Source organism: Rhinopithecus bieti, unplaced genomic scaffold (assembly GCF_001698545.2).
Source record: "Rhinopithecus bieti isolate Rb0 unplaced genomic scaffold, ASM169854v2 scaffold_20362, whole genome shotgun sequence".
NCBI lineage: Eukaryota > Metazoa > Chordata > Mammalia > Primates > Cercopithecidae > Rhinopithecus > Rhinopithecus bieti.
In genome coordinates, this window is record NW_016810160.1 from 402,984 (window position 1) to 423,121 (window position 20,138).

A 20,138-nucleotide genomic window follows, 5' to 3' on the forward strand; every position below is an offset into this window, starting at 1 on the left:
TGACAAGTTTCTTTAACTTTTTTGGAGTTTAGGCCATTTCCTTTCACAGTAGCCTTGCAAATTCCCTGTCAGGGCTCTATGGGGGTCATGAGGAGAACTCGCATTAGCCTGTGAGGCAACTTGGCTCAGGTGCAGACACTGAAATGCTTCACATGCAGTGGGAAAGGAGAGTGATTGTCTACCTCAGTTGTCAATGGAGCCTCAAGGACATATGAAGGTTCAAAGTTCTCAACTCATATATATATGTCTGATCAAATGTCCCCATGTGGTGTCTCAGAGTCGACTCCTTCCCCATCAGCGCCCTGACTTCGGCATAACAAACCTGGCAGGTTAAGTGATTAATCGGTCCTGCACAACTGTAGCACTTAAGCAGGAAGAACTAAGCTCCATTTTCATTTATTTCTTCCCTGGAACTGCAAGAAATGAGGGATTCCTTCTGCCATGAAGTCTTGCTGATTGTCCACTTTGTTCTCAATGAGATATTCACAGTTTCAATTTATCTTTCTCTCCTGCATGGTCTTCATACCTGTCCAAAGAAGCCAGCTGGCTCCATCATCTGTAGAATCACCATTGTCACAGAGCACTTGACTTCCTGGTGCCCTGCAATCCACCTGCACTTTTTCTCATGCCACCATAACAATGTAGTGTTACTGCATTTTACAGTCAGCTGTAAGAAATGTCACATTCATTTACCTAAATCAAATTAAGTCTGCTCACTCAGTCCCCCACAGTGACCAACCTATAAAAGGGAAGGTAAATTTCAGTCATCACTGGGGGTTCTCTCTACCACTAGAAAACTGAGGAAAGGTCTAGAGTCCACAATGGTTAACATCGTTGCATCTGTTTTTTCTCCTACTCGATGCAACTGTCCAAGGTTACTCACAAATTCACAAAGAGAGGTCTTCACCTCTGCTCTCAAGACCAGAGGGCTGGGTTCCAGACTCGAAAGCCAATGTTCCCCAACTTTTTGCATTGTCTCAACATGGGGGCAAACTCAAGGGGATTCTAGAATGGCCATATAAGCTTTGTGGGAAAATGTATTTTTTTTAATTAAAATACAAAGTATTATGAAAAGCACTAAATATTGAATTTATATAAATATTCCAAATATTTTTCTAAATGTTTAGTGAGAAACTTGAGCTTGCTTCTGTGAGATATTTATTTTAAAACAGATTGTGCACTTAAAATGTCTACTCAAGCTTTTTAAACCATGATCTATCTCTTCAAATTCTTTGGATGCCACCATCAATAAAAAACTCTGTTCACACAGGTAAGTGGTAGCAAATGGCAGGGTGTGTATCATTTTTTTCCTGATGAAATCTTCCTTGCCACTAGTCTGGATGGTTTGATACATTTAAATTGTGCTTCCAGAGTACAATTATCCTTTAAATCTATACCTGTTTCCTTTCTTTTATTGACAAATACAATGTTACACTTTTCTGTTATTGCAGCCACACAACCAGAACACAGATCCCAACAGAGCTGTAATATTTTATTAGTTTCAGAGTTTCAATATTTTATCACTTTCAATACTTCACATGCAGGAGTTTTATTTGGTACTTCTTTACAAAATAAATGATGTGCTTCCAAGCATTTCTTTTCAATAATTCCAATCAGTGTTATTAACTGAGTAATGCTAATATCTGTTTATTCATAAATTCACAGGAAATGCTTTTTTACTTATTAGTCTTTGGAATTCTATTGTTTGTATAAACATCTTTCATGATGGCTTTGTGTCTACCAATAGCACTATTGCCAAATGGCACCTTTTTCTTGTTCCCTTACTTCATTGGTCCCAAGCATGGTACCAACAACTACCACATAGGCTGGGAAATGAGCACTTTTGCCATGTGCCTTTAGCTATTGATGGTGGCACTCTGTAATTAGCACCTTAAGCTCAATTTCATGAAAGAAATGTGTCTCTTATTTTGTACTTGCAGGTACTTTTTAAACTTATAATCTTTTATTCATACTTTAAAATTAAAACAGAGTAATAGAACCCATAGAAGGAAAGAAATACCCATGAGCCCATACTGATATGAATAAACAGTTAAATAAATAAACGGAGGGAGAAATAATGGCTCTTCCTTACAGAAAAATTTCGATTAATAAATGAAGAAGGAATCAGGGAAATACAACGTTACCATTAAGCAACCACAGTAATAATCATTACAGGCAATATCCAACAATAAATTCCAAAACCAGTAGGCAAAAGTTTGAGGAGATACAGGACATTAACATAGTCTCCAAATATCTCATGCTATTTGTAAATTACAAAAGGAAACATAACAACTGTATAGTGAAGAAACTCAGCAGCACCACCTTAGCCAAGTGATCAAGGTTAACGTCACCAGTAATAGGGCTTGTTGACATGCTGGACCCCAGTCTGATACGCTGATAAGGACACATGACTTTTGCAGTATTCTTACCAAAAACAGACTTCTAATGTAATTAAGAAAAATGTCAGACAAACCTATTCTGAGGAACATTCTATAAAACAACTAACCAATACTTCCAAAATTGTCAAGGTCATAATGACAAATCAGACAATAGTCACAGATGAGAGGAGACTAAGGAGATACAACAACTAAATGCACAAATGGAACCATGGGATCCTTGACTGGATCCGGAAACACAAAAAGGACATTACAAGGAAAAACTGGTGAAATTCTAATACATTCTGTAGTTAAATTAATAGTATTGTGCCAATATTAATTTCCAGGATTTAATCATTATACTATGGTAAAGTTTTTAACATTAAAGAAATCTGGGAGAATGGTATATGTAAACTCCTTTTCACATATTCATTCAACTTTTTCAATAACTATTATTTCAAAATAAAGTTAAAAAAAGAAAACACAATTAATGTATTATAGTAAACTGCTAGACTGGTTTGACATATTGATTGTTTTGATAATTTTCTATGCAAATAAGATATTTAGGCTAAAGAGGAGAAGAACTATCAGGATAGGCAGATCCATACTGAGAAATTCTTTAGTATATCACCTAATTTCGTCTTGGTTTTCTCCAAACAAAACAAACAGTGGTCACCTTATAAACCTGAGACTCCCAACTTTAATAGAAAGTTATCTATTATACTGGCCAGAAAACAAATATCCATAAAACAATATGTCTATTTACATATAAAGTACATAAAGGCCTTTATGGCTTCAGATAATTCCTAAAAATTTAGGATTTCTCTATTCTTAAGGACATTTCAAAGCAAATCACATAAAATATTTGAAAAACTTAAAATATGTAAATACATTTGTTTAATTCAACAATAGAATTTCTAAACTATTCACAAGATTTAAATACAATAACATTTTGGACAATGTTTTCAAAGTAAACTATATTCCGAAGCCCTAAGGCTATCAGTCCCCCCACTTAATGACTTCATTAATATGTCTCTCTACTTACTCTTTCTTTTCAAAATTGACTTAGCTTTTTGGAGATCTTTAGAATAAGTTTATTGAGTTCTTAAAGAATTCAACTGTGGGATCATATTGAACTTACAAATTAATTTGGGAGAAATATAAGTACTTGATACTACAGTTGGCCCTCTGTATTCATGGGTTTCACATCTGTGGATTCAACTAACTGTGGATGAAAAATATTTGGGAAAAAAAGGAATGGCTGCATCTGTACTGCACAAGTGTGTGCTTGTATTCTTGTCATTATTCCCTAAGCAATACAATATAACAACTATTTACATAGCATTTATGCTGTATTAGGTATTATAAGTAATCTAGAGAAGATTTGAAATATACAGGAGGATGTGCTTAGGTTACGTGCAAATACTATGCCACTTTATATAAGGGCCTTGAGCATCCTCAGATTTTGGTATTCATGGCAGTCCTGAAATCAATTCTCCTGCGACATCTGCATTTGTTCAGATGCTCTTCTATATCATTTTTATATCAGAAAATCTACATAGGACTTTTTAATGTGTCCATTTAGGTTTTGTGTATTTTTGGTTGTTAATCCCTAGATATATGCAGTATTTATTGCTATTATGAGTAGTATATCTTTACCACATTTTCTAGTTGGTTATCGCTGACAGAGAGAAATGTTGCTGGTGTTTCTAAGTTACCTTGTTTCTAACAACCTTGCTGAACTCTTATTAGTTCTCACCGTTTTTAATTAATCTTTCTTTGTTCTGATAACATAATCTGCAAATAATGACAATTTTATATCTTTCTTTCCCATGCTTATATCTCTCAGTCCTCTTTATCCCAAAGTATTTTCCAGGATCTCCACTATAACATTAAATAGTAATAAGAATTTCTGTCTTGTTACTGATCTCAAAGAGAATAAATTTAAATTTCCTCTATTAGGGTTTTATGCTTGATACAGATTTGTGATATACAGCTTTTCACAGGTTAAAAAAATGCTTTCCTACTAGTCCTAATTTTTTAAAAAAAATCATCATAAATAGATGTTGAATATTATCAAATGCTTTTCTGCATCTATAGAGATAATCATGTGGCTTTTTACTATTTATCTATTAATGTAATAAATTAGAACAATTTTCTAATGCCAACCCTTCCTTGTATTTGTAGGGTAAATCCTACAGGATTATAAAATACTTTTAATACATTGTTAGATTTGAAGAATTAACACCTTATTTAGAACTTTTTAGTCACAATCATAAGTGAAATGGTAATTATAGTGTCTATTACTATTATCTTTTTCTGGTTCTGAAATCAAAATTATACTCACCTCATACAGTAAGTTGGGCAACTTTTGTTCTTTTTTTTTCTGGAACAATTTGTGTATAGTAGAAATGAACTGTTCCTTGAAAGTTTGATAATAATCATCCACAAAATTATCCCCATCTAGGGCTTTTAGAAAAAGGAGACTCTAGAATGCCATTTCGGTTTATTTGATGTGTATTGGCCTCTTTCATTTAGGCTTTTGAATTTTTGAGGGCATTTTTTCACTATACTCTTTTTTTCTTTTCTTTTCTTCTTCTTTTATTTTTTATTTATTTTTTATTTTTATTTATTTTTTTTTTTGAGATGGAGTCTCCCTCTGTCACTCAGGCTGGGGTGCAGTGGTGCAATCTCAGCTCACAGAAACCTCTGCCTCCCAGGTTCAAGCAATTCTCCTGTCTCAGCCTCCGGAGTAGCTGAGATTACAGGCACACACCACCATGCCCAGCTAATGTTTTGTATTTTAGTAGAGATAAGGTTTCACCGTGTTGCCCAGGCTGGTCTTGAATTCCTGAGCTCAGGCAATCCATCCGCCTCAGCCTCCCAAAGTGCTGGGATTACAGGCGTGAGCCACCACGCCTGGCCTGTTTCTGAATATCTATTGATACTGTAGTCTTGCCAGTGCCCTAATGTCAAACAGAACATTTGAATAAATGGCTCTTTTCCTAATGACACCCACCTTTTCTTCACTAAATGATTCTAATACAGGTCCAACAAGAGTTGACCCAGAGATAAATCTAAGATAAACACACTGAACTATGTACAGTGTGTTCCAAATCACTCCTCTGATTAAAAAACGTTGCTATTACTAATGAGGTAACCTCCCCAACCCGTGTTTTTTCTTCAATTTAACTGACTGCTCTCCTGAAAATAGGGTTCTAGTGAACTCATCCTACTACTTGGTCATATATAGCTAGAAATGCCTGAATCTCAGGTTAGATTCAAATTAGAAGCTCCAACAATACCCACATTTTAGAACTGAACAAATAGGAGTGCAAAAACTTTCTCACTGTCAGGCAAACTTTCCACTTTTCCTAGTCCCTGATTCCTTCCTTGACCCAGGGAATGTCCTGGGGGAAGGATCTTAAGACAGGAGACTCATGGGGAGCGTGAGAGACAAGTTTCTAGAAGGCCATTGCATATTTAAAGAATTAGAAGAAGCAGAAAGCTGGATCAAATCTTCTAATCACACAACAAACCAGGGAGTTAACCTGGCTGGCTCAGTTCACTTTGAAACCACTCAGAAGGAAAGAATTTGGGGGCAGTAAAAGTCACTGTGTAACCATTATTTCTGATGTGAAATTCACTTCAACTTAATACATATCAGTACCTCACTTACCTGACCTGGATTAATTATATCTGTCCATTCCATCACTCATACATGTTTCCACTGGAACGATCTAATACATTGCTACTCAAAGTGTGGTCCATGTGTTAGAAGGGCAGAATGTCAAGCTCCACCCCAGACCTATTGAATCAGAATCTGCATGCATTTTTAATAAGACCCCTACGTGATTTATACATGGAGCTTTTAGAAGCACTGCTCTAGCATCCATTTTAATCCATTAGTTGCTATGAAAGGACACTTATTCAGGTGGCCATAGACACTGTGTGCAGAGGGGAAGGCTGCACACAGAGACATTTCCCTGGAAAATGAAGGCAGCCTCAAGGATGGAAGCTGAGGCTCACGTTGTTCCATGTCAGTGCTGCTAATCTCTGCACTATTTCCCCAAATCCCAACCTAGGAAACAAGAATAGAAAGGCTGGGGATGACAGACTCATTGTGTAGCTCGGATTCTGCTGCTAAATGTCAATGAAGCCCACTAGAAGTCACTTTACTTCTCTGTGCCTTTGTTTATTTACCCGTAGCTGAGGAAAACATCTCTGTAATCACTTAGAGCTCAAAGTGTCAATGATTCTAAACAACCATGATGCAACTCAACGACTCCCAACTCTCAGTAACTGCCATTTTGATTTTAGGGTCCATCAATAGAGATGAAGAGTTGTGATGTAAGTAACCATCACTCCATCTTACCATTCTGTGCTGTCACTGGTCCACTATATTTAGCCCCCAGTATTATTTAAGTTTCTGCTACAAAAATGCTACATAAACAAACCCCAAATATTAGAGACTTATACATGATTATTTCACTCTCAGGTCAGTAGGTAGCTGCAGTTCAGTTGACCTCATGTGGGCTCAGCTGCCCTTCAGCCTTTGAGTCAAGTTCATTATTCTCCATGTTTGTATTCTAGGACATGGGCTGAAGGTACAATCCAGGTTTTTCTCTTTTCATGGCCAAGGGAAGGAGTTCTGAGGAGGCTGGCATAAGCTCGCCATGCTTCCCAAGGCCTTAGCTTGGGACTGGCTCCCAGTCACTTCTGCCCACATTCCCTTGGCAAAAAAGTCACATGACTAAACCCAAAGTCAAAAGGACAGGGGACTACAGCCCATCAGTGGGGAAGAGAAGCCATGGCAAGAGCAGAGGAAGGAATCCTCATAGGTGCACACACACACTCACACACACACACACACACACACACACATAAGGCATAATCATAAAGCAAACTAAGGAGCCACCTAATATCCTTGTGGACTTTGGTAACTTATATAGACACAAAATGGGGATACAGCTGGGAAGGCTGGCTCACTCAAACGTGAGAATCAGATTATTTCTGTACATGCCTGGTCCAGCTATCTGTGGACTGACTAGAAACCTTCCCCAGAAGAATGTGAGGAGAATTCTAAGAGAGAAATCACTCCAAGGGAAGAGAAAACAAGGCTTGGTGAGGTTAACCCAGGGACAGCATCTCAGTTATTAAGCAAAAGAAGGGACTTTGAGTTTACTATGCTCTCTGGGACTCGATCTCTGTGACTTGGATTTGTCTCCTGAAGCAGCTCCCATTGGCCTCCCATCTGAGAATCCCTTTCCAACTACACCCTGGCCACCACGCAAGTTGGTGCTGTGAAGATACAGGTGCTTCAGGCACCAGAGCTGGCCAGCCTGTGCAGAGCTGCAGCAGCAGCCTTAGCAAAAGCAGAGGAACAGCAGGAGTGGACTCGTTGCGAGTCCATGTCCACACTCAAAGATGGAGCACCTTACAAGTCTGAAAAGTAACCCCATCTCTAACCCATGGGCTGGTGAGACCTGACATGGAACTTATTTTAAGGTCCACTCAGAATTACTGTGAATGCAAAGCACAATGTACATCTATGTAAAGACTGATTACTATCCCAGGGGCTAGGCCCAAATGACATTTTTGGGATAATGACAGTGACACTAACAAAGGATGATGTAGACCACAGGTTTGGGAACCACCGATGAACTGTGGTCAGCCAGCAGGACTCCACAGCCTGCTTCAGAGCCCTTGGAAGTATATTCTGGAGGTAAAGCAACTCACTCTTACACTCAAATATTTCCTGAATGCCTCCCATGACCCAGGAGCTAGATTGAACAATGAGAACTAAGCGTTAGTAGAGCTATCCAGAGACATTGATTTCCTTGATGCCACTGGGGAATTTGGAAATAAAAGTACCTGGAACATGCCATTTAAGCCTTTGCCATGGATACCAAGTTTCAAAAGTAGCTGGAAAGAAAGTCAGGCAGCATTAGAATGACCCTGGGCACCCTACCCAGGAGGTGGCTTAGACAGTAGGACAGGCAATGGGAGAGCCTAGTCAACCCAGTGTGAGAATCATTTAGGCCATTTGGTATCTGTCAGTTCAGTGAGATTACAGACCAGAGGGTGAGCCTAGAATGTCAGTAGGTAAAGCAAGGAATAGAAAGAGGTAATTGCCCAAAGATAACTTTTCTTGCTTCAACTTTTTTTGGGATTACGGTAAAACCTAAGAGGGTGGAGTCAAGATTTAGCCACATGCAAGCTGTGAAACTTTGGAGACAGATGTCATTAGCCCCTCTGTGGCCTTGTCTTAATTTAGATTCTAGGCATAGTCCACACAAGGACATTGCTGCCAATTTCCATATGCTACAAGGTTGCCTCTGACCCCTTGTGAGGGTCAGCTGGATCCAAGTTTGTTGGAAAACCTGATATTGGATTCTCCCACCCAATATTCATCCCAGACTTTATGTCTCAAATATTACACAAGTCTTTGTTTCTTCTAAAATTAGAGAAAACAAAGGCAGGCCAGCCTGCAATGACATGCCGATGACATGGAGATGATACATACATGGAAGCACTTTGAGAAGTAGAGAGTTCAAAACTAGAATGAGCTCTCCACCCCACTCATCTCCAGAGGGGCTCAATAATCCATGATATCCAAATTAAATCAGTGTTGTATGTGGTCTCCAGTTTTGATGTCACATAGGCAGGCTGGCCTCTACTGCAGGGGGCCACAGTGAACCAACAGAGTAAGGCCACAGACTCAAAGGAGGGGGTCCTGCCCACCTCCTCAGCTTGCTGTGCCCTGCATGCTCGGCCCTCCTTCTGTTAAGGCACTGCCCACACCGTGTTGTTACTCTCTTCTATATTCAGGCCCAGGCTTCAGCAGCCCTGTCTCCACATCCCCTGGCGGGTACTGGAGCATCCAAAGGGCTCTGCAAGAAATGAACACTCACAGTGCCCAACACAGTGCCAGCGACAGTCAAGGAGGCCTGGAAAGAGCTAAGACCTTGGAATCAGGCACTTCTGGATTTGAACTCTAGGTCTGATTCTTATGGGTCCTATGACCTTGAGCAGATTACTAAACCTCTCTGAGTTTCAACTTTCTCATCTGTAAAATGGTGAGGATGCCTGTCTCAACACATTACTGCAGATGCAACCTTGTAGCATATGGAAAATGGCAGCAAGGTCCTCAGCACAGGGTAGGGGCTGACGCTGTTTTTTTCCCCAGCAACTGCTGCCGGTGAGAAGTAGAACCTTCTTTCCAGTTGCCCTATGGAAGTTCTTAGTGCTTTCTTGGGAGGAGTCAAGGCCCCTGGTCACCTGACAGCTTGCTTTTCTTAGGCTTCTTTGCATCTGTGTAGACGGTTGGGAAACAGTTACAGGACTGACCAGCCACAGACAAGGCCTCCTACCTCTGGGACTCAGTTGAGAAGAGACTGGGACAGGAAAGCTCTGGGGCCAAGTCTCCCCAGGATGCCATTCTCCTCTCTAAAACCCAGCACAGCTCTCCTCACAGAGCCCAGTGCCTGGTGACTGTCCCCAGATCTCAAGGATTCCAGGTCAGTTTGAAAATTGCCCCACCTACTGGGAATACAGCCATTAGCATCAGCCATAGTCTCTAAACAGTTGTGCTTAGAACTGTGTTCTCCAACTTCTAAGACTCCATGCCCTTTGGGAATATAGTCAACAAATACTTTTGAACACCTGCTATGTGCCAAGTACTGTTCTAGGTGCTAGAAATGCACTACAAAAAGAAACATTCCTTCCAGAGATTACATGGGTATAGATACGAAGTAAACAAAAAAAGTAAAATTAGAACTAGAAAGTAATTAATGTATTTCATTCGAAAGTGACAAATGCTTTGAGAAGAAAGCAATGGAGGGGGATAAGAAGGCTAGGGGTGGGGGTACATACTCTCAAATCTGGAAGAGGTGGTGTGGGAAGGCCTCCCTAGAAGGTGATATTTAAGCAAAGACTAAAAGGAGAAGAGGGAGAAAAATTATGTGAACACTGGGAGAAGTGCATTTTGGGCAAAGAAAAGAGCAAACGCAAAGGCCCTAAAGCAGCAGCTCACCTGGTGTGGACAACATGCGAAGCACACACTGCCCACACCCTCTTCAAGGACGAGCTCCCTGCCTAGTCACTGGAGCAGTGACTCAAACCAGGACGGTGTCTCATTTACCTCAGATAGTCTCACAATGGCAGGTCCTACTAAAGGCAAAAAAAAAAAAAAAAAGAATTCAAACTGACCTGGTGGTTTAACACTAAAATGTTTTCAGGGAGCCAATGTTCCAAGAAACAGGGTCAACCGCCAATAGCTCACTAGCACCCAAGCTTCCAGTTACGGGCACTCAGCTCACAGCCCACCTGCACGCAAGCATCCCGTCTGCAAGCATTCAGCCTAAGCAGCCCTACGTCATCTGTAGCCCTTGCCTCTTTGCAGACAGCCTTCCCTCTGCTGTATTGCCCGTTGCTCCCTTGCAACGTATCTCTCCTTTTCTCTAAATAAATCTGCCTTTCTAAATTCATTATTGTCTTAATTAATTCCTTTATCACCATGAGCTGGCTTCACACAGCCGTTAACCACGACAAATTGCATCCTCAAAGATATTTAACCCAAGGAAAAAACTGCCACAAGATGGCGCCACATTACACCAAGGGAACAGATGGATTTGTCTTGCACGTGGTCCCCAGAATTGCTCACAGGCTAGCTGCAGATGCCTTCTGATAACACAATTCTACATTTTATGCTAACTAAGTTTGGGACCCAATTTATTGCCTAATTTGGGATTTTAAATGTTAAACCAGAGGCTAGAAAAGATTCCTAAGGAGGCAGATACTGATAAAGGAAAGAGAAGGGCCTTCAGCATATGCTAATATTTGAGCAGAGTTTCTTGATCTTGACATTATGGATACTTGAGTTACGGGGACTGTCCTGGGCATTAGCAGCATCTCTAGCCTCTCCTCACTAGATGGCAGTAGCAACACCCTCAAACACAACCAGAGACCTCTCCAGCCATTGCCAAATGTCCAGACATTGCCAAATGTCACCTGGGTAGCAAAATCAGCCCGTAGTGGAGAAGCAATCATTCAGAGGACAGAGGACGCAGCAAAATCAGAAAGGAGACCAAAGACAGCGGCCAGAGGGGAGGAAACCAGGAGAGTGTGGATAGTGCAGCCAAGCGAGGAAAGGTCCTAAGGAAGAGAGAGTGACCGATTGCATCCAACAGCGAGTACCTAAAGGTAGGATGGCTGTACCTCTGCTTTCCTAAGACGGCCTCAATTTATACCTCTTGTCCGGGTACAACTAATAATATGCTTCCTTTCATTTCTTAGGAGTGTTGCAGTTAGGATCATTTATGTGCTCACATAACTCACAAGTCAAATAAGAGGAGAGCAGAGACAGCACTGGGTTTCGCCATGTGCAGGCTGGTGATGGCCTCAGCAAAAACAGTTTAGGTGCAGTGGCAAAGACTACAGCCACTTTGGTGTGTACTTTGGGAGCGAGTTTAAAATAGAATAGGAGAAATTACAGAAAGGGGGGCCTCTATAACACTTTCTATGGGATTTGCTATAATTAGGGATAGAGCAACATGGAAAGAGGGATGGAGAGAGTGGTGGAGATGGGAGAAACAGCTGTATGCTTTGTGCCAGTATAACTTGTCTGCTGAAGAGGAACCATGATGATGCCGGGGCATGAGGGGACTTGCTAGAGGCACGTCCTGAGCAGGTGAGAGGGTACAGGATGAGTGTAAAAGTTAAAAGGACTTGGATAGAGCATAGTCAGCTCACCCCAAGGGACAGCAGAATAGGCCTAGGTTGGGGGGTGCCATGCTGGCAGATGGGCAGAGTGGTGGCAGTGCGTGGCATTTGTTTATGTTTGCTTCTGTGTTTCAAGTGAAATAGGAAACAAAGTCATCAGCTGAAAATGACGTGGAGGTGTTGGAGGTTTGCAGAGAGAGAAGAACATATGAGATACTCACCTAGGAACCCAGGAGACTGAAGGAACCAAGGAAAACACATAATGTGTTGCCAGGCAGCACTGAGGCATATGCAAGTATATTGACACATAGTGCCTTGTGCGTGTGTGGATTTTTCCGACCTCCATCAGCCATGCTGTGTGGGTGTCGGCACAGAGCAGGGATAAGGCTAGACTCAACCAGGGCTGTGGTTTTGCCACATAACGATGATGAAGTAAAAGGAGCAGAATTGTTGACAGTGGGTGCAAGGGAGTGATTCCAACAGGCCTTGGAATTTCATCTGGGTAATAAAGGAATGAGAACCCTAGTAGGGTGAATACTGGTGAAAAGGTAGATGGCTTAATGGATTGCATGGATCAAAGGATTTTTTGACTCATGGGATAAGAATGAAGAGGTTGGAATGTGAGGTCACAGATTAGGATATTAGAAACTAGAATTAAGGAGGGGCTGGAGTTATTGGTAATGATCTGGCAGTAAGTGGCTAAGCTGGGGGATCATTGCAAGGTTATTGGAAGGAAGAAAATTAAAGATCTGAGAGGCTGCCCTACTGGAAGGAATGTCTATGTGTGTATTGAACCATCAAGGATTGGGACAGGGTTCTGCTGCAGCAAGTGACAGTCACCCTCCAACAAATGAAGGGGAGGGACAGGAAGATGGTGAATGACTGCCATAAGAGGACACACTAGAGGGCGGCAGGAGTTGGAGCTACCACAGTGAATTGGAGGAGGAAGAATGATCTGGAAGCATCAAGGAGGACCTTACTCCATCCCTGGGCCCTGTGACATAAGAGTTAAGGGAGGAAAAAAGACAGCCACCCCTGGAAAGGACTGAGATAAAGCAGTACCCTCAGGCAGAGCCAGGTTGCAGTAAAAGCAGGAGGGTGAAGGGAAGGGTTAAAGAAGAGGTACAGAAACATGCTGAAGATGAACCAAGCATTCCAGAGACACCCTGGAAGAGCCCCTGGAGGTGGAGAGGAGTGGATGGAATTGGAGCAGAAGATGCAAAAAGCCATATCAAAATTACAATGCAAGAGATGAGGATGGCCTGGGTGATTGATGCAAACAAGGATAAAGAAAATAGTGAATTTTGCCCCCATTTTCAAAGACAGATAGCAGCAGCAAGACTGAAACTCTGAGGAAAGTCATATTCCCTCCTCCACCAACATAGCACACACACTTACAAAAACAATACACAGACTCCTGGCCAATGGGCTTCAAAACTGAGGAGGATCATTAAATTTAAATGTTCACCACTGTATGAAATCTCCCTGGGTCCTGCCTTTCCTTCCCTACCCTCCTGTACTTGGGCCGGGGCACGGCAGTGATTCTCTCACCTCTCAGAGTGGAGCTAGTGTTGGCTGCATTGAAGGCTCCAGGTACGCATACAGGACAGACATTCCTGGACCAGAGTGCACAGAATGAGGCTCCAATGCACCCTGTTAACTGCAGGAAGAATGAATGGGCCTCTGGTATGGGCTGGGACAGAGAAGGGGATTCAAGGGGCCCAGGAGGGTTTGGGTGGAAACTACCAGGAGTGGCAGCACAGACTCCTTGGGAAAGTGGCCAGGATTTAGCCACATTCACCAACAGGACAATCTGGAGAATTTTCTAGCTTGAGTTTCTGGGAGAAAGCAGATTTCTGGATTATCTGGTAACAGGTAATAGGGCCGAGTTCATCCACAGCCATCTGCAGTGTTAGCACCTTAAGCTGAGTTCCTTGCACTGGGATGCTGTCACTGCCAAGTCAGTGTGAGAAGGTCCTTGGCTGAAGGACTGAAGAGCTTGGGTAAGTGATTTCACCTAAGCCTCTATCCCTTACTCCCGTAAGTCAGAGCCCTTTATGGCTCCTTGCAGGCTTGACTTCAGGGTTAACAAGAAAATGAAGGTACAAGTGCCTTGTGAACTCTAAAACTCCAGACCAGTCATTCTCAAAGTGCCATCCACCAGTCCAGCACATCAGCATCACTGGAAGCTTGTTTGAAATGCAAATCATAAGGTCCTGCAGAGCTATATATGAATTAGACACTCTGGAAATGGGGCCCTGCAATCTATTTCAACAGGTCCTCCAGGTGATTTTGATGCAAGTTAAAGCCTGAGAAATTCTGTACTATACAAATGGATGTCAACTCAAGCTGCTCTTCAGAATCATCTATAGCACTTGTTCACCTGAATCCCTGAGAATGGAGCCTCAGGACTGCTATTTCTCAAAGTTTGCCTGGTGATCCTGAGATGGGGTTTGGGGGACAGAGATCCAAAGTGTTACCAGGTGTGAGGAATTGTTAGAAGGCAAACCTGGCTGTCATCTAGGGTGCTTAAAGGGTACAGATCCTAGGATTCTGCCTCCTACAGCTCAATCAGACTTTTCTAGAATGGGATTGCTGTTCAATGGCATGCCCCCTGGGTGACCCTGATGTACAGCCTGGGCTGGGAACCACCAGAGGATTACCTTCCAATGACCAAGCTGACAAACTCGCTTCAGGCTCTGAGTTTCACATTTGATTTTCTAGCCCCTGTCCTTCCATGGATCACCTGCCCCCTTCCCTCCTAACCAGGAGCACAGTCAGTGGAAGCACTAATGTGGCCTCTGCTTGGCTCAAGACAACAGGTGGAAACGTGGCCATAGGTGTACAGGGCTGCCTGCCATGTATTAATAGCCACAGATTTGAAAGATCCAAGGACAAGAGACTAGAAAAAAATTTAAAACAGTCAAGCATTGGCCCAATAATGGCATTTTAGAAATCCACCAAATATTAAGACGCTTTTTGAAAAATATCCAGAGCAATCACGTAAAAGTGCTTAATTATTAATAAAAGCTAACATTTGTTGGGTACTTCCTGTGGGTACTTCCTGGCATTAGGCTAATTATGTTTTTAGGAGTTAGCTCAAATGCTCCCTGTCATAATTATGTGAAGAGATATAAATATTAGCTCCATGGTACAGATTAAGAAGAGGTTACATAAATAAAAAGGAATGATACTCAAATTAGTAACCCGAGCCCGTGCTCTTAAACACTATGCTGTTATTTGTCGACTCTTACATAGGGGGCAAAAGTCAAACGCTAGATTGACTTCTGTCCACTTCCATCCAAGATGAAGTACAAGATTCAGATACGCCCTTCCACATTAAACAACCTAGGAATCAGACAAAATATACAAAGCATTGTTTATTACACATTGGATAACAGACAGCACTAGATAGTGGTGTCTGAGGAAAGCGGTGAAATGAGGTGAGTCTTAGAATTGCCCCAGTTTACTATGGGGCATAGTAAGGGCGTTGCTGCAGCACGAGGAAGCAGAACCCAACAGAGACTGGTGTTCACCTGAATTGAGGAAACCAAGTTGAAAATTTAGGAACACTTGGGGAGGGGGGAGGGGGAGGGATTGCATTGGGAGTTATACCTGATATAAATGACGAATTGATGGGTGCTGACGAGTTGATGGGTGCAGCACACCAACATGGCACAAGTATACATATGTAACAAACCTGCACGTTATGCACATGTACCCTAGAACTTAAAGTATAATTAAAAAAAATTAAAAAAAAAAAAAGAAAGAAAATTTAGGAACACTAACACAGTTAGATATGTAGGCAAGAGTATCAGAGAGGAAACAGTTCCAGGGAAAAAGAGTTTTACAGAGAGAGAGGGAAAGAGAGAGAGAGCTCCAGAGACCTGCAGAAGATTCTCCTAAAGTCACTAGCTGAGTACTGATCAGCGCATACACGTAAGGATATTACTCAATATGTGGAAAAGAACAGAAGGAATGATGTCCAAAGCTCACCCAAGGACAGGAATCATTTATGTTTCCACCAGCCAGAGTGGAACAACCTTGTAATGCATACGGAGTATCGAAATGAATATTTCCTCAAAAATAAGTTCAAATTAACTGAGACTAAAGCCTGCCCGCTTTGTCTGGACATGCCTAACAAAGTTTTGAGGGAAGCCTCAAAAGAATGAAACTGTGTCCAAGTAACTTAACTGTGTCCCAGAACAAAACTCAAGAATATTTAAAGAAATATTAAAATATTATCAAACCCAACAAGGTTAAATTCACAATGTCTGGCATCCTATAAAAAATTACTAGGCTTGAAAATTGGCAGGAAAATATTAATCATAATGAAGAGAAAAAGCAATCAATAGAAACAGGCTCAGAAATTATACATGTGATAAAATCAGCAGACATTAAAGGGTTATGATTATTTTACATGTTAAAGAAGGTAGAGAAGAGCATAAGCATATTAAAGAAAGACAGGAAAGTCCCTGTGCTCACACAAGGCCAGGAGCAGTGCCTGTTTTCACCAGTCAGGTGGGAAAACTTCATATTTCATGGAGCATTGGTAGAGTACACAGTGTCTTGCCTTAGTAGAGGGATAAATGTTGTTCTGTTCTCACCTAACCCATCTTAAAAGAAAACCTGAAAGGATCAAACTGTATTCAAGTAACCTAATTACATCCTAGCACACAGCTTGACTAGTTACAGAAATACAAAATATTAATATCTAGAAACACAAAAATAATGTCTAGCACACACCAAGGTAAAATTCACAATGTCTAGCATTCAAATGAAATTTTCTAGGCCATCAAAGAAGCAGTAAAATATGACCCCTAAGACCGGGCACAGTGGTTCATGCCTGTAACCCCAGCACTTTGGGAGGCCGAGGTGGGTGGATTCCCCGGAGGTCAGGAGTTCAAGACCAGCCTGGTCAACATGATGAAACCTCATCTCTACTAAAAATATAAAAATTAGCCCAGCATGCTGGCGGGTGCCTGTAATCCCAGCTACTCAGGAGGTTGAGGCAGGAGAATTGCTTGAACCTGGGAGAAGAAGGTTACAGTGAGCCGAGATCGCACCATTGCACTTCAGCCTGGGCAACAAGAGCAAAACTCCATCTCAAAAAAATACATATATATATGACCCATAAAGAGGAGATAAATCAACACTTCAAAACTGACCTAAACTTGCAAAGATACTATAATTAACAGAAAATGACAGTTTACTAAGTACTCCATATGTTCAAAAAGTGAAAGGTTGAACATACTAAGTAGAGATGTGTAAGATATAAGAAGACCCAAAATGAACTTTTAGAGTTGAAAACTACAATATTTAAGATAAAAATACACTGGATGGGATTAAGAGTAGATTATACATTGCATAAGATTTTAAAAATGAGCCTGAATACAGCACAGTATAAACTACCTTAAACAGAAACACAGAGAGAAAAAAATGACTTTAGAGACTTGGCTCTTATCCTCTATTTGTTTTTAAACAGAGGATAAGGGGCAGAAAAAAGTGTTTGAAGAAATCATAATTTTTAAATTTCCAACTGAGATAAGAATAGCACTGGGTAGTCGCAGGAGGTTGGAAGACCCAAACAGCAGTTAAAACAGGAACTAGGCAAAGAAACTGCAGGATAACAGTAAACCTAAAATAAGGGAGAGAAAACAGCCAAAATGCTGATCCAGGAGACATGTCCATGACTCTTGGGCAAATCCAAACAAAGGAGAAGTGGGGGTGGGTAACTGGGAGGTCCCTAAAATCCTGTCCTTTTCCAGAATACCTTATGACTATTTCACTTCCTAACTAAAGAAACGCTCATAAAACCAGAAACCAAAACTCTCTTGTGCGCGACTCATTCTTACAAGCATGCCCTTCTCTCTTAAGAGAGAGCACTTCTATTGCAAATAATGCTGCAATGAACATACGGATGCATGTATCTTTGTAACAGAATGATTTATATTTTGGGAGGTATACACCCAGTAATAGGATTGCTGGGTCAAATGGTATTTCTGGTTCTAGATCTTTGAGGAATCCCCACACCGTTTTCCACAATGGTTGGACTAATTTACATTTCTACCAACAGTGTGAAAGCATTCCTATTTCTCTGCAACCTCGCCAGCATCTGTTGTTTCTTGACTTTTTAATAATCATCATTCTGACTAGCATGAGATGGTATCTCATTGAAGTTTTGATGTGCATTTCTCTAACGATCAGTGATGTTGAGCTTTTTTTTTTTTTTTTTTTGGTCATACGTTTGTCGGCTACATGAATGTCTTTTTTTGAGAAGTATCTGTTCATGTCCTTTGCCCACTTTTTAATGGGTTTTTTTTCTTGTAAATTTGTTTAAGCTCCTTGTAGACTCACAGTATCAAAGACATGGGATCAACCTCAATGTCCATCAATGATAGACGGGATAAAGAAAATGCAGTACATATACACCATGGAATACCATGCAGCCATAAAAAAAGAATGAGACCATGTCCTTTGAAGGGACATGGATGGAGCTGGAAGTCATGATCCTCAGCAAACTAACGCAGGAACAGAAAACCAAACACTGCATGCTATCACTTATAAGTGGGAGCTGAACACTGAGAACACATGGACACAGAGAGGGGAACAACACACATTTGGGGCCTCTCAGGGGTGAGGTGGGGGAGAGACAGCATTAGGAAAAATAGCTAATGCATGCTGGGCTTAATACCTAGGTGATGGGTTGATAGGTGCAGCAAACCACCGTGGCACACATTTACCTGTGTAACAAACCTGCACATCCTGCACATGTACCCCAGAACTTCAAAATAAAAAGAGAGAACTCTTCTCTCCTAAGTGTCTTTTGCTTTGCAATAAAAACTTCCTGCCTTTCACTTCATTCTGACTTGTCCCTGCATTCTTTCTCGTGATGGTGTCAAGAACCTAGACACTGGCTGGGGCTGGGGATTCACCGGCATCCAGAGACCCTCCTGAGCCATCCAGCAATACAACTTTGATACAAACTATGAAATCACAGATCCAAGAAGCTCAAAGAACCCAAGCATAAGAAACACGATGAAACTACATGAACGAACACCAGAAACAGATTGTTCAAAATCAATGATAAAGAGTAAATCTTAAAAGCAACCAGAACAAAAGATACATTATATAAGCAGGAGTAAAGATAAGTATGACAGCAGATTTACAAATAGAAAAAAACACAAGTGCAGCAACAGAAACAAACTATCAATGCAGAAATCTATACCTAGTGAAAATTTCCTTCAAAACAAAGGTGAAATAAAAACTTATTTTCAGGAATACAAAAGTTGAAAAAATTAATCACTAGCATTCATCACTGCAAGAAATGTTAAAGGAAGTCCTTTAGACAGAAAGAAAATGATACCAGGTGAATACCTTGATCCCCACAAAGAAATAAAAAGATCCACAACCGATAACTTAATGGGTAAACATGTAATTTTCACCAACAAGTGAATGAATAAACAAATCATGGTATATCCATATGATAGACTACTACTTAGAATACAAAAGAAGAACTACTTATGCACGTGATAACATGAATGACCCTCAAAATTATTCTTGAGCGAAAGACACCAGATCAAAACAAAGTACATATTGTATGATTCTGTTTATTTAAAACTCTATAAATTGCATGCTATTCTATAGTGACAGAAAGAAGATCAGTGGCTGCCTGGAGACAGGAAGAGATTACAAACAGAAATGAGAATTCCTTAGGAGGTAATGGACAAGTTCATTGCCCATCATATGTATACAGCCATAATGGTTTTACAGACACATATATATGCACACACATACATAAATATAAGTTATCAAATTACAGTAAGTCCTGATTTAATGTCATTAGGTTCTCGGAAACTTCAACTTTAAGCAAAACGATGTACAATGAAACCAATTTTACCATAGGCTAATTGATATAAAGAAGAGTTTGGTTTTACAGCATATTTCTGGTCACAAGAACATCATCAAACTTGTAAATAAAGACACAAAACACTTCTAATATTAAATATCAAAATAAATATGAGTTATACTGAATTTAAG

General features: G+C 40.9%; 1 protein-coding gene across 8 annotated transcripts in view; it reads right to left on the bottom strand.

Annotated features, from left to right (window-relative positions):
- IL36G (interleukin 36 gamma) overlaps window positions 1-20,138 on the bottom strand; it is a 48,087-nt gene that overhangs the window by 14,337 nt on the left and 13,612 nt on the right. The window lies entirely within an intron of this gene.